Here is a 26549-nt window from a genome sequence, read left to right as displayed (position 1 = left end):
GAAATGAATTAAGGATCAACAATAAAATATGAACAAATGTGAAAAAAAAAAAACTTAGTAAGGAAAAATTTAGAAGACTTAAATTAATCCTGAAACCAGCATTGACATCTAGGAACAAAATCCAAGCTATAAACCAATTTGCTCTTCCTGTGTTAACTTACAGTTTTGGAGTGAATGGCTGGCCCCAAAACATGTTGGACAGATTAGATAGGAAAAGAAGAAAGATGCTTTCTGATAACCAAAGGATTTAGAATAATCAGTGTATACCAAGATTATATATTCCCCATTCTGAAGAAGGGATGGGCCTCTTTGAAATTGATTACATGTAGAGATCTGCAATCATGGGACTCCACATATATCTACTGACCTCACAAGACCCAAATGTAGTGAAAGTTTTGAAACATGAGAAGAATACATCTAAGATGACTTCTCTGCTTAATCTAGCAGAAGCATATTGGCGTCAAGCAGGAATGGAAATCAAACCAGAAGTAGATAAAAATCAGGAAGCAACTGAATGTGGCAAAAAACAAAAGACAGAATATAAGGTGAAGAACCAGATGAGAAGGCAAGAAATGTGGAAAATACATAAATATAGTTGCAAATATAGAAAACTTCTGGAAGAATCTCATGTTGATCGGGAATGAATGCAGGAATGGTTAAGTAGAGACGAATTCAAACCATGAGATGAAAGGTTAATATTGGCGGTCCAAGATTGCGGTCTACATACACACTGGTTTATAAAGTCCATTGAACATGTGAGAGACAAATGTAGGTTTTATAAAACAGAACTGGAAAGAGTTGCACACCTCATTGCTGGTTGTGATATACTAATGGCAGAAGGACTTTATATTGAAAGGCATAATAATGTGGCAAAACTGTTGCACTGGGGATTGTGCAAACATTATGGTATTGAAGTGGCTGAAAAACACTGGAAACGTGAGCCACAAAGCATCATACAAAATGATGAAGTTTATATCACATGGGATCGCCCATTACTAACAGTTCAAATGATACATGCTAGAAAACCGGATATAGTGGTCCATGAAAAAAAAAGACAAAAGTAGCATTGATCATTGAAATCACCACATCAGTCTTAAAATATCAGGATCTGCAGGCAAAAATGAGAACAATGTGGAAGAAAGATACCCAGTTACAATAGTAGTAGGAGCAATGGGTCTACAATTGTAGTAAGATATGTTACCAATCCATGTACCCATGTATCAAGTGCAGAAGGAGACATTACTGGGCACATTGCTGGTGCTGCGAAGAGCACTTTTGGCTGACATCAAAGATTGAAACAATACTAATTTCATGAAATTTAATCGTACTTTGACTTAGGAATGAGGTCCATTCCCATCATGGTATTAGAAACCCAAAATATATGGAGAAATTAAAAAGAGTAACACCTGGTCTGTGGTAAACTGGACCCTCAGATAAAAAAGGTTAAAGGAGGGGGGCTTTCATTGGATGGATGATGGTCACAGCAACCTTGAGGAGAGAATGACTCACTTTAAAAAAAATCAGTCTGTGCCAAATATGGAACCTATGAGATGTAAATATTGATAGTTCTCAGTTTACAGAAAAACAGCGTAAGGCATATCCCAGAATATACTAGCTGCAAAACAGCATTTCATCAGTTCAAGGTACTATCTCCTACTAACCTCCCATGATTAACACATTCAAAGGGTCTGCTCAGCTTTATAAATAAGCACCAGTTAACAGTCCCATCTACATACTGTAATAAGCATAATGCAGTAAACAGTGCTGTACCCCATCCTGAGCCAGGATAATGCTGAGATAGTCAGCTATACTTATTACTGTTCTTTAGAACTCAGTCATAATCAGTTTTCAAAAATAGTTTGCAGGTGTGCTTGGCTGGCAGATCAGACTTTAGTATTGATATATGGAGTTGAAAGAGACATTGGGAATGCCACTATAACGGCATGCCTACATTTTGGTGTAAGCATGCAGGAGGGGAAAAAAGATTAACCCAGGCAGAATTATTCCCTTGTTGATCAAGGATAATAATAGACAAGGGTTCAATTGGTCTAGTTCCCTGCTGATGTTTTGCATTTGGCATCAGTGTCAGTATGGTTTCTATCAACATGCCAACGGTGATTCATTGTGTGGTGGCTTTTCTCGTTTCTTCATGACTGTGCAAACATAGAGTTACTATACATAAATGAGGAGTGTACAGGAACTTGCCGTTCTGTAAAAAGCATTTATTATTTATCTTGCAACGTCATAGCATTAGCAGAAGTAACATAGACATTGCAGCACAGAGCCTCCACAGACATAGGAGACATAATTAGCACAGCACTTAGTCTCTGGCAAATGTCATGGGCTCATGCCCTCCCTGTAAAACAAGCGTTCATGTTTACAGCCTAAGCTTTGCATACTTTACACTGTAATCTGCTCCCCCATGCAACCTTCAAGCATCCAGGTCTCAAAGAGAACCCAGTCAAACAATGGTTAAGGTGAGCACTTTGTTTCTATGCTATCAGGCTAATATATTTTTTATTTCTGCAAGCTCTCTGCAAAGAAATCTCTAAAGCAATAATTTTGTTATGATACTAAACTGTAACCTCTGTCCTGATGGGTTATTGAATGCCTTGCTAAGAATCACTGCAGCTTCAGATTCCATTATTGCTGAAGTACATTAGTGCAACTTAGCATGTGGTGGGGTCCCTCAGAGACCCAGTATTAAGCACATTTCAGTTTAGAAGGTTTGATGGACAGCTTTGTATATTATGCAAGATTGGTGTAGGGCCTGAGTAAATGAATGCTGTCCAATACATAACAAAAAAGTGGTTTTGTTTTTTATGTCTATGCCATGGGCATTACAAGATTGCAAAGAATAAAAATACAAACTTAGGGCATATAAAGCTGTGATTTTAGTGTCACTTTGAGCTGTTTATATCCTCTTTCGCATCTTTTGCTTCATCTATAGAGTACTCAGGTGCAAGGATCTTCCTCAGCACAGTATGAAAGCATTGACTGATACATTTGACAACATCTTGTTTTCTTTTTACATCAATTATTTCATTTCTTTTCACAAAGGTAGGATGCTGGCTTGCTGTAAAGAAATGCTGCCAGGATACGAGTAGGCTTACACAACAGCTCTGGTATCTCTTCACAGACTATCACTGTTCTTGCCAGAAAGTCTTTGGTTTCTGTTAGATTATATTTAAAAGAAATGAGCAAATCAATTTCAAAATATTTAGAAGGAAAACAAGATGCCAAGTTTTTTTTTTGTTTGTAAATTAACTGAGTAGGAAGCTTTATCCAAGATTCACAATAGTACATATTATTATAGAATCTTAAAATAAAATTATGCATTCTATATACATTCAGGAGAAGTATATGAACTGCAAAATAAATCCTGTGAAATTAATGTTTATTACATTACTAGGAACACAGTAACATCTTAGAAGTGTACTGAATAGCTGCATACTATTCATAAACATATACATACGCATATAGTACCTCATGTATAAATCAAATATAAAGAACATTTAAAGCATATTTTTAGCTCTTTCCAACCACTTCATGGAAATTAATATTGGATTCAAAAACACAAGAAATCTGGTATTTTTTTAGGAAATCATTTTATGATGCTGTAAATGAAGGCCTTACAAGAAAGGAATTAAAAGAAAAAATGAAAACAAAAGCTTTTATGGAATGTAATCATAGAGTATTTTCCAGTCCTTTTTTTCTCTCCTAATGTCTTTTAATTGGCACTTAATAGCCCTCACCACTCAAAGACATTCTGCATGGTCTTTTTGGCTTGCTGCTAGAGCCAGGTGCTATGGGAGGCGGGGTTTGGTAGAAGGAAGAGTACAGAGCTATAAAGGATTGTTTTAATTTTCTCATTACATACCTACCCTCTTCTGTGTTATCCCCAGTGCCCCAGGCATAGTTGGACCTAAACTTATTTTTGTGCACCTGTGTCACCACATATTATTTCCTACTGAATGTGGTTGGTCTTCTTTCTAGTGCAGGCAGGACTTGTTCTACATTGCATGCTGTGACAACACCCAGTAGCTCCTGCCTCTGAGGGGGAACCAAAACTATCATATGTGAGACCTCTACTAAACCCACTGTGACAGATGCACCACCCAGTGTGACCTCCATGAGGAAGTTAAATGGGTGATCACTTATTCAGTATCTTCATACCCTGCTTGGTTTTTAGCCATCTGATATGGCAGTCACACCCAAGCTACAAGCTGTGGAGCAGATACACAGATTCACTGTTAAGCGAACAGCTACATCATGGCATTTTAAAGTTCTAACTACCCGCATCTCTGAAAAAACACCAAATTCAAGCACATCAGAAAGATTTCAGTGTAGCATCCAACACCTCAGTATGAATAAAGACCATACTGGCACCACAACTGCACCTGCTGCTTAAATGAAGTCATCTCCATGATATAGAGGGATAAACAAAAAAATTATGGCTGAAAGATGACCAGTCCAACCAAATACTTATTATCAAACACTTTTTGTTTGGTCCAAGTAGCCAAACTTCTTCAGATAAAAGCAACACTGCATTCAACTCATTTAAAAAGTCTTAGCCATACATCATATGTTCGAAACTTGCCCAATAAAAGGGCAAATATTCATATCACTCCTCCCCCACTTTATACACACTAAAAGCAAACAACACTAACTTGGTTAAATTTACATTGTTAGTAAAAAATATATGTAAACAAGCAATACAAAAGTAAAACATACTAAAAAATACGTATGTTCTTAAACATTATGTATATACATGTATATTCACTTGAATAAATTTTACTTAACCAAACCTCTAAGCTTAAGCAGGCATGAAATTGAACATGCATCATTTATGCCTGGGTAGCTATAGGTATTTAAATACATTTGCCAATATAGTTCAAGTTCTTCTAATTTTAAACTTCTAAGCTTAAGCAGGCATAAAATTGAACATGCATCATTTATGCCTGGGTAGCTATAGGTATTTTAATACATTTGCCAATATAGCTCAAGTTCTTCTAATTTTAAATAGCAAGGGCCACCCCTACAATCAGGGACTATCTGATCAATTAGACAAAACTTAAAGTAGTGTTCCCTCTCCACCGGAATGTGCCTTGCTAAAGCATTTTCCATCTTTCCTTTATTAATGGAATAAAGATGTTCATATACCCGCTGATGGAATCTGCCTATATAGTATACAGGGCAACATTGGCATTTAGCTAAATAAACTACCATCTTGGAGTTACAATTAAAATTTTTACCTGTTTTATATGTAACCCCTTTGACATTAAATGTCCCACTTACATCCATAACTTTACAATAAGTGCACATTTCACATTTATACATTCCTGGATGTTTAATGTGATTAGTTTTTCTTAACTCTAATAAACTTTTCAAGTTTAATCCTCTCCTAAAAATTATCTTAGGCAATTCACTCACTTTATTCAACAAAAAAAGAGTCATTCATTACCAAATTCCAGTTTTTATAAATGATGATAGAAACTAAAGATGCATTCATGCTAAATGTCGTTATGAAGCTTGACCTAAAGTTGGTGTCTTTAACAAGACCCTGTATGGGCCTCTCATGGTTCATTAAGGGACTCACTCCACCAGATTGTATTTCATCCTTCCCAAGGATAGGCAAATATATCCCATTATACCTCTTATTTTGGACTTCTTCCACCAGACTCTCTGTTAGGATACCCACATCTAAGAAACATACCCTTTAATGTTTCACATTCACAACTAAAATCAGCATCAACAGTTACCATTCCAGCTGCCCTCACCAGTTGGCCTTTAACCACTGATCGTTTCTGATGAAACGGATGGCAGCTAGTATAGCGAAGAAATACATTTCAATATGTGCTCAGGCATCATTTTTTTGTCTTATATAGTTTGTTGTTTTTTTTTTTTTTGTTTGTTTCTTACATAGAGGGATAAATTCCAGACAATGGCCCAGGTTCATAGGTTGGTACTAGGCTATCAGCCCTAGGGCCTATAACTGCCTAGCCATAAAAATTCCCTGGCTATTTCTTCCCACACTATTTACTTCCCTTCCCTGAACTTCCAAGTTCAACTAACTGCTCAGGCATTTGAAGTACTTTTGCTTTGAAGGATGAGTGTGCTCATCCTAGGGAGGGTCACATGCCTGGGGCAAACTTCCATGATTGTGTTCCCCTGGGAAGACCAGGAAAACAACTATAAGGTGCTAACTAAGGGTGGCTGGGGCATCCTGTAGATGTCAGTCTGTCGCATAAGTGAGAGTGGGTTAGCACTAATACCCATTGCCTATCACACCCTCAGGATGTTACTGGGCATGCAGAGGGGATGAGGAAATAATTTAAAACAAGCTGGTGAAGCAGCATGGTGCTTCACTATGGTCCTTGATATCCTCTTTGGCCCTCTATATGGGTCACTTTTAATCCAGGGGAGGCTAATTTATGTCTAATACACCCACTGCATGAAGAAAGGAACTGGTGGCAGGTGATAGTGAGCTGTGAGGAGTCAAAAACAAAAAATGAAATTCACTCTAGCACTATTTGTTGTAATGGTTAAGGTATTTACCTAATATACACATACTCTAGGGTTTGAGTCCCATATTTGGAAGGGAAACTATCTAGCCTTGAAATGGCCCACAAGGGCAGCTAGCCACGTACTTACCTCTGAACCTGAAACTATAATCCTGTAATTTAGTGCTATGCCTGAATGTTTTGGCTGTTCTAACATATTCTAAAGCTTCTGTGAATCTGAAAGATGTATTTTATGGGCTCTGGTCATTAATAAATGGCTCATGAAGATCTCACCCTTATTGTATGCCTGCTGTTCCAGTTATGGCATCACTGGTGAAACTTAACAGCACAAAAAAAGTTTAAGTTTCTAGCATCTCTAACTCTGAAGCACGGATTCCAAAGCAACATGACTGATTAAATTCTTACCACCATTGATCACAGAAATGAATTCCCCAGACAAACAGCCAAAGGCACCATAAACAGTCATGTCTAAACAGTCCAAATGCTCTAGAAGTCATTTTGCACTGGTCAGAATTAAGTTCTGGCTATACCATCATCATGACTCTCCTTTAAACTGTACTGTGTAAAATGGTAATGCTGCTTTTTATTTTATATTTTTCAATGTCATGAGAAAATTTTCCTGATCGATCTATTCATGGCTTCTTAAGCAGGTAATTAATTTATTCTTATCCTACAGACAATTGGCATCTGTAATATTGTATATACATAGGAATTTCAATAAAACCTGACCTGCTGTCACCCTGAAAAAGATAGCAGCCAAGCACACCATTGATTTTAAAATGGATGAAGTGACGAAGCAGAGAGGGAATATTGATTCCCAACAAACAGCCTATAATATAATATTTAGCCTTTTATAAACAGAGTTAACCTAGTATTTCAGGTCATTGTTGGAAACTATCATCATTCTGCAGAAGATCTGTCATACTATATGCAAAGTTAAATTTCAGTGTGTCATTTGTACTAACTTTGTTCTAGTAAAATGAATTGTGTGCATAGAGTAGACATTATTTTTAACTCTCGTTAAATGTGCAAAAAGAAAAGTTAAAGTGAGCTCAGACATAGCACTGACTCATTCATTTATTCTTGTTAATCAGGACTAAAATATATGGCACAGACAACTGTTTATTTTATGGGCATGCTGAATGTGTTAGAAGAACCTGGAATAATATCAAAGGCATGGACATGAGTGTTTCTAAGACATCATATGTCTTAGATGTCATTATGATGTCATTTATAAATGACATTTGTGTTAAAATATCTGTAATCATTTATATCACCAATGCTTCATTCGTATCTTATGTTTTTTTCTATGAATGTTAACTTGCACAACATATCTTCACATATTAATTCAAAGATAATCTTCCATTTGTAATATATTGTATATTACACTTTTCAAACAACAGCATTTTGTCATCTTCTATTTCAACATTATGATAATGTACAAGGTAATAATTCGGATGCAACTGTCAAAAGTTAAGAAATAATATATGTCAATATTTTAATGTAGTTCTTCATATCCTTTGTTATAATTCAGCTGTAGTGCTTGTGAAATTCCATGTAAATCTGCGCAAATAGCATAGGACCAAAATATTCTTAATTTCTAATGGACCACTCTAGTGTTACTGGCATTACAAATAAAGCCCAGATGATGGATTCATCTTTATTTATACTGATATGACAATTGATGTGATGCCATAATACATTTTTTGAAACTAGTATTGTCATGCAACAGTTTACAGTGCTTGGCACTACTTAAAATTTAGATGATATAAGTCATACATCTAGTAAAAAAAATAAAATAAAATAGAGAAAGTATATCTAAAATATTTCATTAATTTTATTTCATAATATAAAATTCAGAAGAAATGTCTGTCTCTGTGCCATACAGTTATAAAGTCCAGACTCACAGATGATTAGAGTTCATATAATGGTTTGGACACTGAAACATCTTGGCAGGGCAGATGGTAGCTCAGCTTCCCTGGGGGGGATGGTGGTCCCATCGGCTGCTTTACCACATACAAGAGGAGGCCTCCAAGAGACCAAATTGCAGCTGTTAACCAGGGATGCAGGCTTGTTGTACCAATCCAGAGACAACTTCTGTTATTAACATGGATATTGTAGCATTCCTACACACGGTGGGGGGGGGGCATTTTAGGTTCCCAATGGAATGTAGAAGCTCATGTCAGTCACCAAAAATGAGCTTATGACCTGCCTAGAAACAATGTCATTAAATATAAGCAATGGCACAAATGATGCCATTGTCACATGGTTAAATGTCCCTCTGCAATAATCTCTCATCTCTGTGCTGGGGACTCCCCAAATGGTGGATAAATGAATGGGCTCTAAACAGACAGGAGGAGAACTGATACCAAGAATGAAGGGAAAAATCCCCAAGGGTAAAAAAAAAAAAAAAGAATCACTATACAGCCTTATGATTAACACACCTATGAAAATGAAATCCCACTGTGTCTGCATCCTCTCAACTTTCATACACACTCTTGTGCTATTTAAAACCTCATGGGATTTCGTCCTTAGCCTAAGTGACATCACTTAGGCTGGTTTTATAGAGTTTTTTCTTTCCATTCTTCAGCAAATATGATATTCAGATTTTAGTTACTAAAAGTAACTTACTGTCAATGGCCTTTTAATTCCAAATTATGATTTGATTTCTAAAGGGAAAGTGGCAGTACTACCAGAAATAACCATGTCCTGGTGTGATGGGGAATGGTGTAGTCATTATGTTAGTTACAGCATCTTGGTCCACACACTATTTTTACATATTTTGATGTAGAAACACCAGAAAGAATCATAAGTGTTGGACTGTGCTACCGCTATGTGGGGACAGGACAGGAGTACTACCATAACACACAATGCAGTTCACAGGCAACCACTCTACTCTACAATGATGTGCAACAGGGGCAGTGCATGTAAAAGGCTGCTATGTCCTGTAAAGACTAGTGTGTGGACCGTGTCATGTAATGGCTATTGTGATGCATGTTGTGTGCAGCATGTCATACAAAGGTTAATGTGATGCACAGTGGCTGCATGTGTAACACATCAAGAAAAGGCTGGCGTGATGAACAACATGTGACCAATGTCACGTATAGGCTAGTGTTATGCACAATGTATACACCGTGTCTTGTACAAGCTAATGTGATATGCTATGTCATATAAGGGCTAGTGTGATTCATAATGTGTTCACCATATAATGTGAGTACCAATTCATGTAAAAGCCAGTGTGATAAACAATGTATGTGCATCACGTAATGGATAGTAACATAGGTGCAATATATCATGTAGAAGCTAGACTGATGTGCAGTCTGTGGCCATTTCATTTAAAGCCTAGTGTGATGCACAATGCTTGTGCCATGTCATTTAAAAGCTTACGTTATTTACCATATGATGTAAGTGGTACTGTAAAGCACAATGTATGCAGCATATCACACGTAATAGCTGGTGTGATCTACAATCTGTGACCATGTCATTTAAATCCTCTTGTGATGCATAGTTTGTCTACCATATTGTGTAAAGGCAAGTGTGAGCATGGCGAGTGTGATGCACCAAGGCAAGTGTGATGCACCATGTGTTCACCATATCATGTTAAGGCTAGTGTGGTGCACAATGTGTTTATCATGCCATGTGAAGGGTAGTGTGCCAAAAAGTGCATGCATCATGTCATGCAAAAGTGAGTATGAAGCATAATCACAAAATGGATCACAGCGGGAAGAGTAATCACAAAGACAATAACATGTGCTATGATCAAGGACAGCGGTGGGTAAAACTGTTGCAAACAATATAACTCCAGAATCCCTTGCCTACTATAGCATATTCACAACTGAAAAGCTATCTGATGGGCTGTTTTGATCTATGACATATTTACTGTACTTCATACTATGAATCGGTGATTTGTATATACTACATAAAATGTAACAGGATATTTAATGGGAATCGTCAGTGAAATGTTGTTAAAAGCAAAATGTATAGCTGAAGATGGCAGGTATGTTTGCCTCTTCAGGAGACCCACTGACAAGACTTTTGTGGGAGAAATAAGAAAAAGAACTTGTGGAGTATCTGGAGCCTATTGGTGGTTTTGTCTTTGGAATACCAGGAGCTTGACTGTGGATTTACTAAAGGAATACCAGGACCACAACCCTATATGTGTAGAGCACCTTGATCAAAGCTGCAATACCAAAGAACTGTAAAACAATTGTAGTTTTCCTTAGTAACTGCAAAGGCTGATCTGACAACTCAAATTTGGGATATAATGAAGACAAGAACTCTTGCTTTATTTCTTCATGAAAGTGAGCTATATTTTAGTTTTGTTGCACTATGCATAAACTAAAATGAAATGAAATAAACAGTCCCTGGGGTAATGATAACTGCTATAACTGTAAGATGTTAGATCAAGTAGAAGCAGCATGCATCAATACAGAGGACTACTGGTGTAATAGAGGATCAATGACAGGATTGCAAATGATCTTTATAATGTGCATCCTCATGAAATATAACAGGCACAGGAGGGCACCTGGCAACATATCACACTGTTAAACACATAGACCTAGGTACCTAGTAGTGTATGTGTAACATGAAGACGCAGCATACAGTACACTGGCAATATGTAAGCAAGAAAGCAGTATATGTAACCTAAAGAATACATACGGGAGTTCTAAATACTAATTTAGAGAAAGAACACAAACTACATTCAAAATCAGAGAAACAAAAACAAATTATATCCATTTAAAGTAAAAAATAAATAAATAAAATTAAGTGGTGTTAGGCATAGGAATTCAGGAGTGCATAGTACTATGGCAGCTTTGGTGAAAAAGTAAGCTGCATCCTCTGTCCATTGCCCAAACTTTTGTATTCACCAGAAGTTGGGCAATGTCTTGTTATGACCATTCCATCCTGGTTAGTTTAGTTGCACATTGGGAGTGGAGTAGTGGACACGATGTGGAACAGCATGAGATAAACACTCAGGTTTCACAAAACAAAGACATATACTAAGGCCACTTCAGGGTCATAGTGGGATAAAGCCCTCACAACATCCCAGCTGACTCAGGCTCAGTTAGCTGCTCGGGTGACTGAAGGATGGCCAGCTCTGTGGGTATTCCTTGTAACAACCGCCTGGTGTAGGCAGGAAATATTATGAGGAGGGGGGTGCATTCCAAACAGGGGAAAGGGCATTGGACATGGCCAAGCTACTTCAAAGGTGAGGCGATATGCTGAATGCCTTCATTGCATGCCTGGCCCTTGGATGCAACCATGGATGCCTAGTAGCATGGAGGAGTTACTGGGAAGGCCATTAAAGGTAAATATCTCCAGATGAATGGTGACAGCAAGACCCATGACAGCCTTATGATCCCCATTTGCTCCAGTTGCATCTAAGAAAGTTCATAGGAAGAGAAGAAGCTGGTCGACCCAGCGAAGCATGGGTGGCACTGGGAAGAAATGCTGTAGGATGACATAAGATTTTAGACTATGCCAACCAAATAAATTCTGGATCTCAGGGTATACTGATGGTGTAAAACTGGTGCAGCAATTGAAAATAATTCTGATACTGAATATTTAAATAAGTATGTATGTGCTTTTGAAGTGTGGATCTTAGGAATGGGTCTACAATTCAACATAGGTAAAAGTAAAGTTGTACTATATGCTGTATTGAACAGCATATAAACCAGGATGGGAAGACATCACCTTGAAGTTAACAGTATAAATGATTTAGGAATAGCATTAGGTCTAGGTTTATCTGTTAAACAGTCATATCATGTAAATAAAGGCCAAAGCAATGCACCATGTAGAATTAATATTAAGTACTATGGGGATAAAATAAATGAATATATTAAGAACTTTGTGACTTTTATTAAGAACAATGGAATATAAACAATATTAAACAGAACTGGGTCCAGCACCAAACTTAACTCTGGTATATATAATTTCCTGGATGATTTCTGCCCCTCTAATGTATCACACTGTTTCGTGTCATGTAACCAGTAGTCCATCCATTTTATTGTGCAGTGATTTATGCCTTTATGTTACACACACACTATGATTTGATTGTGTAACCAACAGTCAAAGAATTTAGTTATATCAAAGTAAACTACTATACATTGTTTCTTCTTATTTCTTCCAACAATGAGGAGAGTTTACATGAAATGTTTTTTGAGATGTTAAAGTAGAATGCCCTTTGATAAACCCATGTTGCACAGTACCTAACTGAGGACCATAGCTTCCAACCCTTACAATTAATCTTAAACTGCATCTTTCAAAGTATTTACTAATATTGGTTGTTAATTTCAATTAGGTGTTAATTGTCACTAACAATTTTCAAACAGAAACTTAAAATACACCTTAAAAAATACTGGCTATGTCCTAGTTGTAACCCTGGCTAACCTTTACTTTGTTTTTTTTTACTTCTTCCACCTTTCTCTTTCGTAGACCATGCTACTTATTCTGTTTAAAATATGAATGTAAGCTAAGTAATTAGCTATTAGATTACTTTTGAGGTTCACTAACCTGATGCTATCACCTAATCTGAATTGTAAAATGAAATTAACTGTATTGATATAATTTTTAACTAGAATTTTTGTCTTAGAAATGTAGTATAAGAATCTGTTAATATGTTACTTTGTCATCTTTTATATTGTAATCCTTAGTAACTGTCTCTAGAATTTGTAAAGTGGAGTTTATCTCCCCGGGCCTCTACTGAAAATGGGACATGTATCCAGTTGGACTAGCCCAGTCAACAAATGTAAAATAAATAAAATAAATAATAAATAATTTAATTGGTCTATAGCTTGACACATGTTCTTGATTGCCCAACTTATAGACTGGTGTTACAAATGCTTTTTTCAAAAGGAAAAAATCTGTGGTATCCCTCAAAGTCTCAGAAAACCCAGTATGCAACCTATACTGGTTTTAAAACAAACAAAGAAGAAACTCCGCAGTGTGGAGGGTGTGAAGTTCACTCCCTGAATTACGTTAAATATGTACTTCAAAATAATAAAACAGAAAATAGCAGGTAGTCCAGAGTTGAGTTAAAATGGAATAGCCTTTATTGACACAAAGGGTATTCCATTTTTAACTCAAGTGTGGACTACCTACTGTTAGAAAAATGTGTATTTGAATATATGAGAAACGCTAGTTTAAAAGCAAAGTAGTATATAATGCATTTTATTCTATTAATCATATAGTGGAGAGGATTAATTCATGTTTAAATGTAAAGTAGTTTTGAAACTGCAGTGTGGCTTGAAGCAAAGCTGACCTTCGACCCTGGCAGATGCCAGCTTAGCAAGTTTTAATGTTTATGCTTTTCACAAGTGATTATCTGCTGGGTCAGGAAATTAAATGTGTGAAATAATGAAATCTTCTGCTCTTTCCTGCTGGGATGATTTGGCCTTGTATATGTATTACTGAGATAGCACACAGCTGTGTGGAAAGTGTAACAGAGAACAAAGATGTGTATTAAAAGACTGAATCTGCTATTGTATTCGAATTGATATGAAACCTTGAAGAAGTAACTTTACAGGGAGACATTATGTCTGACCAGGTGGATATCAAGGCCGTATTGTAACCAGAGGAAAACTTTTTTAAAATATACAGCATCAGCAGATTTAATGAATAGAGGACTGTAAGCTAAAGTGATGTAGATGCCCTGTGACATACCACATCAGTAAGGTGGGCACAGTTTGAATGTTAAACCTATATGAAATTGTGTGCTTCCTGTTTCATGTCAGACAAAATTCTGAACTTGTATGTTTTTTGCCTCCTGGTGTACACTAGTAAACTTTTGAATCTGAACCTCCTGTGTATTGAATTCTTGATTTTATTTAACAGTTTGGTCCTTCTTAGCCGGAAATTCCCTCGGACAGCTGCAGATCAGAGTCTACCGGTGGTCGAATACTGCACAGGAGAAGTTACCAAAACGGTTCTTCTTGGATGAAAAGACCTCCGACTGAATTGTCGTTTAAAGAGGCTGGCCACTTTCTGATCTGTGGCCGAAGAGCGGACATTGGAAAGTTCAATACTGGAGGCTCAGGTAGGAAGAATTTACCTTTTTTTCTGTTTTAGATCAGGGACTAGGTTACAGTATATTGTTGTCAAGATTTGTTTTGCAGATCAGGGACAAAAGGAAGCACTGTATATTTGATCATAGATCAGGGTAACAGAATAAGGTAGGCAGTTATTCCAGATACAGTGCGAACAGGAACTGAGAATTTGATATCACGTGATAAAAAAGGGTTACGTAACATTTTCTTTGTCATGGGTAATCAGTGCACTAAAACATCGCGAGATCCGCCCCTTACCGAAGACGCAAAATACATGCAATCACAACATTCCGATAACGTTAGGTATTATACGAAATGGGTTAACAAATATGAATTTGATGGTAAACTAGATAAAACTTCACTAGTTAAACTCCTTAAACAGCTTAAATCTGATGCGGGAGGTCAGGCAAAAAAGCAACGCCAATTAGGCATTCCTCAGGCAAACAGGTGGATTGAGGAAGCAAATCGTAGAGAACAGAAGCTTAAAAATTCAAAAACATTGTTTTTAGACAAAGAAGATAATAACTTGGTAATAGCGACAGCTCCTCCTCCTCCTCCCTTGCCCCCTTCCTTACCCTTTTCAGGATATGAAGCGAGTGGACAAGCTGGTCCGCCTCCACGTTATCCTGAAGTTTCGGCAAGACCACAACCATTTGTTAGAGACCCTATTGAAACTAGGTCCCGAACACGTAAAACACATAGGGACACAGAATCATATCAAATAGAGAAAAACCTACAGGATGAGAGTGAGGAAGAAATATGCTCACTTATAGAAGTTCCGAATCCTCAGGCAGGACAGGAAGGGCAAAACCCAACACTCTTAGTATACAGACCATGGACACCGGAAGATATCCGGAAGGCTACTGAGGGAATTCCCCATCTGAAAGTTAATTTTACGAAATTTTTAGAAGATGTACAAGGCATGAGGTTGAGTTACCACTTGAATGGGGAAGAAGTAGAAAAAGTAGTAAGACAAATTATAGGTCCAGATTGGCACATGATTTGTGGCACCTGGAATCCTCGTAATGCAGAGCTTAGACCACTCCCACATAGTGACGCAGAGTTAGACAACAGAGTGAAAGGTCTAACAGACCAAATCTCTGAGAAATGGAAACCTAGAGCAGACTGGACTTGCATTAATGAATGCATACAACAGAAAAATGAGACAATAGATGGGTACTATGCTAGATTATTAGAGTGTTTTAATAATCAGAGCGGTATGTCGGTTCCTGAGAACCAAACGAATGATTCCCTGTATGAACAACAATTGAAAAATGCATTTTTGAAAGGTTGCATTGCACCTATTAGTAGCTTCATTACGAAGCATATGATAGACTATCGAACAGGGAGGCTACAAGCCTTACTTGAATACGCTAGATATGCTGAAAGACATTTTAATAGTAAAAAGAAAAAGAAGGCGCAAGTCTTCACTGCTGAAGACAGAGCTGAAGTATTTGTATTACAGTCAGGTAAAAAGGGCAAGAAGAATGCCCAGGGAAACAAACAGTCTGACAAACGATCAGAAAATTTTGAAGAGAGAAAAAAGAGACGTGAATGCTTCAAGTGCGGGAAAAAGGGACATCTAGCAAGGGATTGTAAGCAAAACAAAAAGGTAATTACAGAAGATAAGGGAGATGAGGACTGACTATATGATAGTGAAGATACATCATGTGAAAGTCAGAAATCATCAAGAAAAGTTAATAAACAGAAAACAAATGTAAATGTGATAGAAGGAGTAGAGGAAGTGCAAGTAGATATGGAGGATGAAGAAAGTGAAAATTTGGACTTAGCATTATTAAGTTTAGAGCTCTACTTAGCAGATACGAAACTGGAAGTTACACTTCTGGTGGAGGGAAGGGAAGTCAGATTCCTGTGTGACTCAGGAGCATCACGGACTTTGATACACTCCTCCAAGTTACCAGAACATTCCAAATCACCTGATTATATACTAGTGAAAGCAGCGAATGGACAGATATATAGGGAACCACTTTCCCATGATATAGCAATAACTGACCCTGTTTCAGGTATGACCCAGAGAAGTAAAATTGTTGTTTCTGCAAAGTGTCCAGTGAACCTATTGGGTAGGGACCTTATGCAGATATTTGGCAAAGCAGTAGTTACAACTGTACAAGGTATGGAGGCACAGAGACAAATGGATACCTTTGTAGTGCGATCGGAGGGTGAAACTTTTTACTGGTACAGCCAGGACCTAGTCACAACTGGTCCAGGGGCAGTAACTGAGGAACTGATGAATATAGCCATCAGTAAGGCCCCCTCCCTTGACACTGATCAACAGCATTTGTTACACTGTACTCTATACTACTGTACTACATCAGGACCTGACAGAGAGTATGAGCAAGAATTGTTCCGAAATCAAGCAACTAGATTGGCATTGCGTACTTTGTACTGGGATATTGAGGGGAACAGTGTAGTTAGCTGTTCATTACCTCAAGAATTCCTTGCATTATATAGATCAAATCGATTACCACATGTCAGCTTGACAAAGAACAAAAGTGTAAAATGGGCAGACTTAGGAGAAAAAGTAACAAGATGGGAGAAACAGACTGATTTAGAACTATCAGAACAAGGGATACAAAAACAAAACTGAATTGGTTAACACAGACACATCCAGCTGTACACTTGCAATCTAGTGAGGACAGCTGATTAGCGTTCTTATTAGAAGAAGAAGAAAAGGCCTTATGTGAAATTCCAACAACTCTTTGGTCAACAGGCAAGTCAGATATAGGACTTATTCGAACAGCAGGACCAGTTACAATAACCCCAAAGTCAGCTTTTAGACCACAGAAAAGACAATACCCTTTGAGAAAGGATGCAGAAATAGGAATTAAGCCTATAATAGCAGCATTACTCAAAGAAGGAGTACTGGTAGAATCTCCTGATTCACCATGTAATACACCCCCATTTCCTCTTAAAAAAGCAAACGGGGAATGACGGATGGTACAAGATTTACAAGCTGTAAATAATACAGTAATACCTAGAGCACCTACGGTGCCAGACCCACATACTTTGTTAAACGATTTAGAACCGCAACAGAAGTATTTCTCTGTGGTAGATATCAGCAATGCTTTCTTTTCAATACCTATACATCCTGATAGTCAATATTGGTTTGCATTTACATTTCAGGGTAAAAGGTATATGTATACTCGACTACCACAGGAATATTGTGAGAGCCCAACAATATTTGCACAAGAAATGGCTAGCAATCTGGCAGGGTTTACCCCACCGGGAGGTAGTCAAATTCTACTTTATGTAGATGACATCTTGCTAGCAGCCCCCACTCAGCAACAGTGCAGGGAGGATACTGTAGCATTATTGAAATTTTTAGCAACACAAGGACACAAAGTGAACAAAAGTAAGTTACAACTTTGGAGAAAACAAGTTAGATACTTGGGATATGTAATATCCAATGAAGGTAGAATATTGAACGAGGAAAGAAAAACAGCAATCTTGCAAGCACCCAAACCAACAACCAAGAAAGAAATGATGTCTTTCTTGGGTACAACTAATTTTTGTCAGAGCTGGATACCAAATTATGCTTTGGAATCTGCTCCACTGACTGACTTGATATATAAGACACCAATGGCAGCACAAGATATCTTACAATGGACACCTGAAGCAGAAACAGCTTTCTGCAGGTTGAAGCAGTTGATAGCTTCTTCATTAGTTTTAGGACTTCCAAATTATCATAAACGATTCTTTCAGACCGTAGATTGTAAGCAAGGATATATGACGTCAGTATTGACACAACAACATGGGGATAAGCAACGCCCCATAGCCTATTATTCATCACAGTTAGATCCAGTGGCGCGATCTTTGCCTCACTGTGTACAAGCAGTAGTTGCAGCTGCAATGGCAGTACAGGCTTCAGCCTCAGTGGTGTTATTCCACCCCCTCACATTGAGAGTGCCTCATGCAGTTGCAATAATTTTACTGCAAGAAAAGATGGCATACCTTTCTCCTGCTAGACATCTTTCATGTATGACTATACTGCTGAGCCAACCTCACATGACAATTGAACGATGTACGATATTAAATCCATCAACATTACTTCCAACTCCTGCGGAGGGCACACCACACAGCTGCCTGCAGGAAATTGAACAGTTAGCTTTACCTAGACAAGATCTCACAGATATGCCCTTGGATAATGCCGAGGTGACATATTACGTGGACGGCTCATGCAGAAGGGGTCCTACAGGGAAGAATCTGGTAGGGTATGCAGTAGTTACAGACACTGAAATTTTAGAAGCTCAATCCCTACCACACAACTTATCTGCACAAGCAGCAGAATTGATAGCTTTGACGAGGGCATGTACTTTAGCAAAAAACAAGTGTGTAAACATATATACTGATAGTCAGTATGCTTTTTCTACAGTACATGTATTTGCACAACAATGGAAAAATAGAGGAATGATAACATCTAGTGGAAAACCTATTAATCATGTGCAATTTATTTTGGAGTTAATAGAATCTATTCAGTTACCTACCAAAGTAGCTATTTGTAAATGTGTAGCTCATACGAAACAGCAGGATAAGATTTCAAAAGGCAATGCACGAGCTGATGCAGCTGCAAAGCAAGCAGCCTCAGACTCAGAAACTTTACTTTTGAATGAGGAATTACAACCCTCTGAGATTTTAGATTTAGACATGTTTAAAACAATGCAGACGCTTACTATAAAAGCAGAAAAACAAAAATGGGTAAAACGAGGCGCAATTCTTGAGAATGGACTGTACATTTCCAAAGAGAGAAAACCGATATTGCCATCTAATTTATTTAGATATGCAGCTTTGTTGAGCCATGGGCAGTGCCATGTCTCAAAAGGGGGGATGGTACAATTAGTAAACCGAATATTCCAAACATATGGATTCACAAATTATACACAAAAATTTTGTGCAGCTTGTCATACTTGTAACAAGCACCATGCACAAGGGGCATTTAAAACCAAGCAAGGAAGTTTTCCTATACCACCATACCCGTTCCATACTATTTGTATGGATTTTATAGAATTGAATAAGTGTGAAGGGAAAAAGTTTTGTTTAGTTATTATAGACATGTTTTCTAAATGGGTAGAAGCTTTTCCAACCAAAAACTCGGATGCAGCAACAGTGGCGAAAGCCCTGATAAAAGAGATAATCCCTAGATTTGGCATTCCAGAAAGGATTTATAGTGACAACGGCACTCATTTCGTGAATCAGACAATCCAGCAACTTGGGAGATTTTTTGGTATCCCATTGTGCCTACCACCCACAGTCAGCAGGACTGGTGGAAAGGTACAATGGTACCCTCAAAAATAAGCTTAGGAAGCTAGTAGAGGAGACCCAAAAGAATTGGATATACTGTCTGCCTTTGGCACTGCTGAGTATGAGAACGGTTCCAAATGTAAAGGGTTTGACTCCCTTTGAAATGTTTTTTGGGAAAGCATATTATGTGCCTCAGTGGAAAGCTCTCATGCCTGCAGAGCAAGAGGCTGATAGTTCATTAGCTAGTTATATGAGGAAACTGTTAACAAATAAATCTGTTTTGCAGTTTAACTCTTTTTCAGATAAGGAACAGACCAGACCAGTGGAAGCAGTCTTGGCCCCTGGGACATTTGTGTGGCTGAAAGTGACGAAAAGAAAGAATTGGGCAAGTCCAAAGTGGGAGGGACCATACCAGGTTCTGTTGGCAATGCCTACTTTATTTATTTATTTATTTATTTATTGCAGTTGGTTTACCAGGATAGTCCATTGGGCCACAAGGAACCCGTTTTCAATGGAGTCCTGGGGAGAAAAGCTCCAAAAATACATTTTACATACTTACAAACATATATTCACACATACATTCAAAGTTTAACAATAAGGTAAAAAAAGCAAAAAAAAATGTACAGCTAAATACATTGTGCAGAAAAACATAATAATTATTATTTCGTACAGAAATATCCATTTAGACAGAGTAGTTAGGAAAACTTAGTCACTAGAATGTTAGAGGAGATTCAGTGACATGATGAAGTGGTGGAAGAAGAGAATTATTGGACTTATCTAATAATTTCTATAGAATTTTGGGTATAGTAAGATGAAGCAGTGTACGGAGGGAGAGAGAAGGAGAAGAGTAGGTTATGTATGGTGGGAGCAGGAGCATTCCCACTGAGATGCTAGGTGTGTATAGAGAGATTTTTTGAAAGCAGAGTGATTAGAGGTGGTGCGGATGAGTGAAGGAAGGGAGTTCCAGATGCGAGCTAGGTTGAAAGATAGAAGGTTTTTGCCTGGGGGATATGTAGGTTTATGGACTTTGAGTAGGTTTTGATTGTTTGATCTTAATACTCTATTGGGTAGATGCATATTAAATGCAGAAGAAAGGGAAGGACAGAGGGAGTGGTTGAGAATAAGCTTGTGGGCTAGAGTTAGCTGAGTGTAAGTGAGTTGATTGGGAAGTTCTAGTCATTTTAGTTTCTGGAGGGAAAAACAGTGGTGGGTGGAAGATTTGTGGCTGGTGGCGAATTTTGCAATTTTGTTGTAACAAGAGGAAAGTTGTTTTTTGAGAGAGGATTGAAGATTAGTTAGGAGTGGGGCGCCATAGAGGAGGGAGGGGATAAGGAAGGATGAAGCGAGTGTTATTTTGGTAGCAGAGGTAAGGTAGGCATTTTGTCTATAAAGCATACCAAGTTTTTGGTGGGTTTTTTTGATATTTTTTTGTAGGTGAGAGGTAAATTTAAGTTGGTTGTCAATTTGTACCCCAAGTAGCTTGGTCTCTGACACCAATTCTAGGGAAGAGTTATCTTGGCTAGTGATTGAAAATGTATTCATATTGAGATGAGTAGCTTTAGAAGGAGTAAAAATCATTAGCTTGGTCTTGGAGGCGTTAAGAGCTAGGTGATTTTTTAACATCCATTGTTCTGTTATAGAAAAGGCATCTTGAGTTAGTTTTTGAAGTGTAGAGATAGAGGTGGCTGAGCAGATGATAGTTGAATCATCTGCATATTGGATGATGTTTGAGAATGGGATTGATTTGTGGAAGTCATTTATAAATATGTTGAAGAGAACAGGACCTAGAATGGAGCCTTGTGGAACACCTGTGGGGGGTACTAAGGAATGAGGAGGTAGTTTTTTTCCATTTTACTGCTTGCTTCCGGTTGGCTAGGTAACTAGAGAACCATTGCAAGGAAGAGGAAGAAAGGTTAAGTTCTGAGAGTTTAGTTATGAGCAGGCTATGTGAGATGGTATCGAAGGCTTTGGAGAGGTCTAGTAATAAGGTAGAGACAATTAGGCCAGAATCACAAGCTCTATTTACTGTTTCAAGGAAGGAGAGGAGGGCTGTCACTGTACTGTGGTTAGGTCTAAAGCCGTGCTGTGTAGGAGTTATAAGGTGATTTTCTAGGAGATGAGGGAGGAGTTGAAGGTGGACACATTTTTCTAGGATGTTGGAAATGGGGGACAGGATGGCTATGGGACAGAAGTTGTTGATGTTGTTATTGTTGCCCCCTTTGTGGAGAGGAATAATGTATGCTTGTTTCCAGATTTGGGGAACTGTGCATTCTTTTAGGGAACGGTTAATTAGGATGCTGATGGGATATGCAAGTGTATCAGCAGCTATACTAAGAAAGTAGGAAGGTATATTGTCAGGGGCGTTGGTACATGGTTTCAATTTCATAAGCAGTTTCTTTATAGAGGATGTAGACATGGGATTGAATGAGAGGAAAGTGGAGTTTGGGGAGGGAGAGTTGGAGGGTGGAGGTGCTTGGAGTAAAGGTTGGGTAGTAGAAGTGGTAGAGGAGTTAGAAGATGGGGAACAGGAAGTAGAAGTGGCGAAGGATAGAATGTGAGTGGGGGGGTGGGGGGTGTTAGAGAGCATAGTGGAGTTGGAGAATGAAGAGGTCAGTTTTGCAATTGAATCAATAAAAAATGAGTTAAATTGGGTGGCCAGATCAAGTTCAGAGGCATTTGAATCAGGGGTGGGAGTATCTGGTGTACTAGGATGAAGGAGAGTGGAGATCCCTTTCCAGAATTTCTGAGGGTTGTTTTTATTTTGGTTTTGGATTGTAGAAAAATAGTTTCGTCGATCAGAGGTGATGAGTTTCTTTACTTTATTTCGAAGCATTTTATATTCATTAAGGAGTAGACTTGTTTTAAGCTTCTGGTAGCGTGTCCAGACTTTATCTCTATGTCTCATGGTAGCAAGAGTGTGTTTAGAGAGCCAAGGGGCTGATTTTGTCTTTATTCTCTTTGTCCTTAGGGGATCTTGAGAGTCAAGTAACGTCAAGAAAGTTGTATTAAAGTGTGACACTGCTATGTCTAGTGGAAGGGTTTTTAGGCAGTTCCAATTAATTGCTTATAAGGAGTTTACAAAGGTAGTAGGGTTGAAATGTTTTTGGTCACGGATAGTTATATAGTTGTGGGTTTGTTGAAGGACAGTGGGAAATCGGTTGGTGAAAATGGGTGAGTGATCACTGAGGGAGTCTGGAAGGGTGCCACTGTTGGAGAAATAGTGAGGGTGGGAGACAAGGATCCAGTCCAGTATACTTCCACTGGAGAGGTTTTTAGTAGGGCGAGTTACTGAATTGATTAGTTGAGAGAAATTGTATAGGTTAATATTTGAGGAGTTTGTTGGAGATTGGATGCAGGCCCAGTTGATGTTTACATCTCCCATGATTATGGTTTCGTTGGTAATGTTATTAGAAATCCAAGAGAGGATATGTTCAAGTCTGGAGATATTGTCCCCCGGGGGTATATAAAGGGATGCTAGACAGATGTGTTTGTGATTATTGATTTGTAGTAGAGTAAGGAGAAGTTCAGCATTGTTAAAGTGTGGAGTAGGTTTATTGTAGGGAGTGACTGCTAGGGTGGATGAATATATGAGGGCCACCCCACCACCCTTTTTGAGAGGCCTGTCTTTCCTGATGATGGAGTAGTTTGGGGGAATAATTTCAGAGTCTTTTATATGTGGTTTTAACCAGGCTTCAGATATAGACAGGATATCAGGTTTATTGTGTATGAGCCAGGCATGGAGGTTTGGGACTTTATTTACAATACCTTGGGAATTTAAGGAAGTAAAAAGTAAGGATTTATTTGTGGTTGTTATAGAGGAGGGGCCTGGGTTTGGGTGGATATCACCAGACAAGAGAGTGCTAATATGATATAGTATGGAACAGTTTATCTGGGCGGATAGTAAGGTAAAGATATTGGCTTCTGTTGTAGATTGGAGGGATTTGCTAGTAGTTATGAAGATGGGGAGTGTATGGTAAGAGAAGAGTTTGTATTGGAATAAAAGGAGATAGTTAGAAGGATATAGATAGGGGGAAATAATAGAGTATGAATGAGGGAGAGGTAAGTTCTGATAATTAGTAATGTGAAAGTGTTGGAAGTGTAGGGAAAAAGTGGGTTGGGGGAGATGGTTGTAATGGAATGAAGAGGCGAGAAAGAAAAGAGAAAGGGAGATGAGACAGAGTTTTAAAGACATATTTGGAGGAAAAAGACAGAATTAATAGTTGTGAGTAGAGTTAGATGGTGTATAGAGGACACTAATTATAGAGCAGCAGGTACATTTCCTATGTAGTAATAGATATGTGGAGAGTAGTACTATATGAGACTATATATGGAAGAGGAGTGTTTAGGCCAGGAAGGAAGATGATGGGGGTTTGTAAGAGGGCTAGTTTTGGCGGGAAAAAAGGGAGGTGTGTCTAGATGTATGTCACTGATTGGAGTAGACTATCAGTGGGTGTGGTGTATGGAGGTATAAAGGTAGACGTGCTGGGGCGGGTGGGATATGGGGGCAGGGTAGGGGAGTGGAGTGAGCCTGCAGGGCGAATGGAGCGGGTAGAGCCCAGTAGAGCAGAAGAGGAGCGAAAAACTATCAGTAGAGCAGTGTTCAAGAAGGGTAAGTAGTATATGGGTAAGTGGAGAGGGCCTAGATATGGTGGGGAAGTGGACTAAAAGTATCAGGGGAAAGAGTGAGGGACTGAGATGTGAGAACTAAGAGTCAGAAAGAGAGAATGTCAAGATCAGAAATAAGTCTAATGTCAAGGGGAAGGGATGTCCTCTAGTGGATAGAAGCTATCTACTCACCAGGGAAAAATAGGGCTAAGTAAATAACGGGAGAAGGGAGCAACAGTGCTGGGAAAAGGAGTGAGGAGTGGAGGGTGAGGAGTAGAGTTGGGGGGGGGGTTAGGCTGCTGGCACTCCAGACAGGGAGAGTATGACTTCAGCTAGTAGGATTACAGGAGTTATCAGGCTTAGTAAATACACATACTTTGAGATCTTTAGGGAGCCTTTCAGGAGCGGTTTCCTCAAGGGAAGCTGAAACAGCACAGGGTAGTTATTGCTAGGGCAATAGGGAGTACAGCTTTGGTTAGGTCCAGTATCCACCCAGGCAAAGACACAGGGGGAGATTCAGGGCAAGAGAGTTTCTTGAGATCTTTAGGGAGCCTCTCAGGAGCGGTTTCCTCAAGGGAAGCTGAAACAGCACAGGGTAGTTATTGCTAGGGCAATAGGGAGTACAGCTTTGGTTAGGTCCAGTATCCACCCAGGCAAAGACACAGGGGGAGATTCAGGGCAAGAGAGTTTCTTGAGATCTTTAGGGAGCCTCTCAGGAGCGGTTTCCTCAAGGGAAGCTGAAACAGCACAGGGTAGTTATTGCTAGGGCAATAGGGAGTACAGCTTTGGTTAGGTCCAGTATCCACCCAGGCAAAGACACAGGGGGAGATTCAGGGCAAGAGAGTGAAGAACACACTCGCAGCCAGGGATGCACAGCAGCCAGGAACGGGCAATTTAGAGTGGCCGAGAGGACGTCCTGGGTTCATTTGACACATTGTAAACCGGTAAAGAACTTTCAACTTGATGAAAACCTTGTGACTGATATACAACCAGACCAAGATGGCCAAAAACAAAGCGACCAGAAATTTAGATCAACCCCAGAGATGTTGCATAATCATTTTGTTGGGTGTACATTTATTGACTGTAATTGTGACAATTTTCCTCTTGTTGTGGTTTATCCTACACACAACCACACAAGTGAAAGTGGGAAGGCGTGATGAAACATCTATAGACTGGCATCCAAATTTTAACACATACCTAGCCATGAAATGTGTATATGCAGAGACTATGAACATTTCAAATTGCTGGGTTTGTACAGCTATACCAACAGCATATGGAGGACTGATAATGTCCGCTGTCCCTTTGGGGATAAATGAGACTTGGGAGAATTTACTCTTTGATACAGGAACTGTGAGATCACAGGACAAAATAGCTTTATTTTTACCTGTCACACAAAAAGGAGTTGTATGTTTTTATAAAAATGATACCCTCCACGTGGGCTGGAGCAAATGTAATATAACCTTATCTTACCAATGTTATATTAAGAATAGTAATGGCAATACTTTTTGCAATACTAATTATGACTCATATTTGAACTCATTGAAAACAACCATGAATGACATTCGAAAAAATCCAGTTTTCTTTAAACAATTGTCAGTTATAGATCAAAAAATGTTTCATGCAGGGCTGATGCGTATTAGTACTATAGTAGAAAACTGTTATTTTATTTGTGGGAAAAAGGCATATAAATGGTTACCTGAGAATTGGCCCGGCAGTTGTTTTTTGGGTTATTTGGTTCCGGCAATAAGACATACTGCAGAATTACCTTTGGGTAAGATACGAAACGTGAGAGAAGCAGCTCGAAAACCTGAAGGTCCAGTTGAAAAACCTGTGAATCCAGTCGGAAAGATCGAAGCTGGCTGGAAAGATCATAATGCCATGAAAGACAAAAGCAAATTGACTCATATGGACTTGAGTGACAGTGTTATATCCTGGGCAGGAATATTCCCAACATATGGAGCAGTCAAATCAACCTGGGAGCTGAGGAATTTGTCAAAACTTCTCGAAGTAATGAGTAATGCAACTTTTTCTGCCCTAGAACTGGTAACTGATGAACTGAATGCAATGAAAACTGTAGTGCTACAAAATCGCATGGCTCTTGACTTCACCCTAGCGG

The sequence above is a fragment of the Protopterus annectens genome, chromosome 14.part0 (genome assembly GCF_019279795.1).
Source record: "Protopterus annectens isolate FY-2018-M chromosome 14.part0, PAN1.0, whole genome shotgun sequence".
Classification (NCBI taxonomy): Eukaryota; Metazoa; Chordata; order Ceratodontiformes; family Protopteridae; genus Protopterus; species Protopterus annectens.
Note: the sequence above shows the minus strand (reverse complement) of the source record.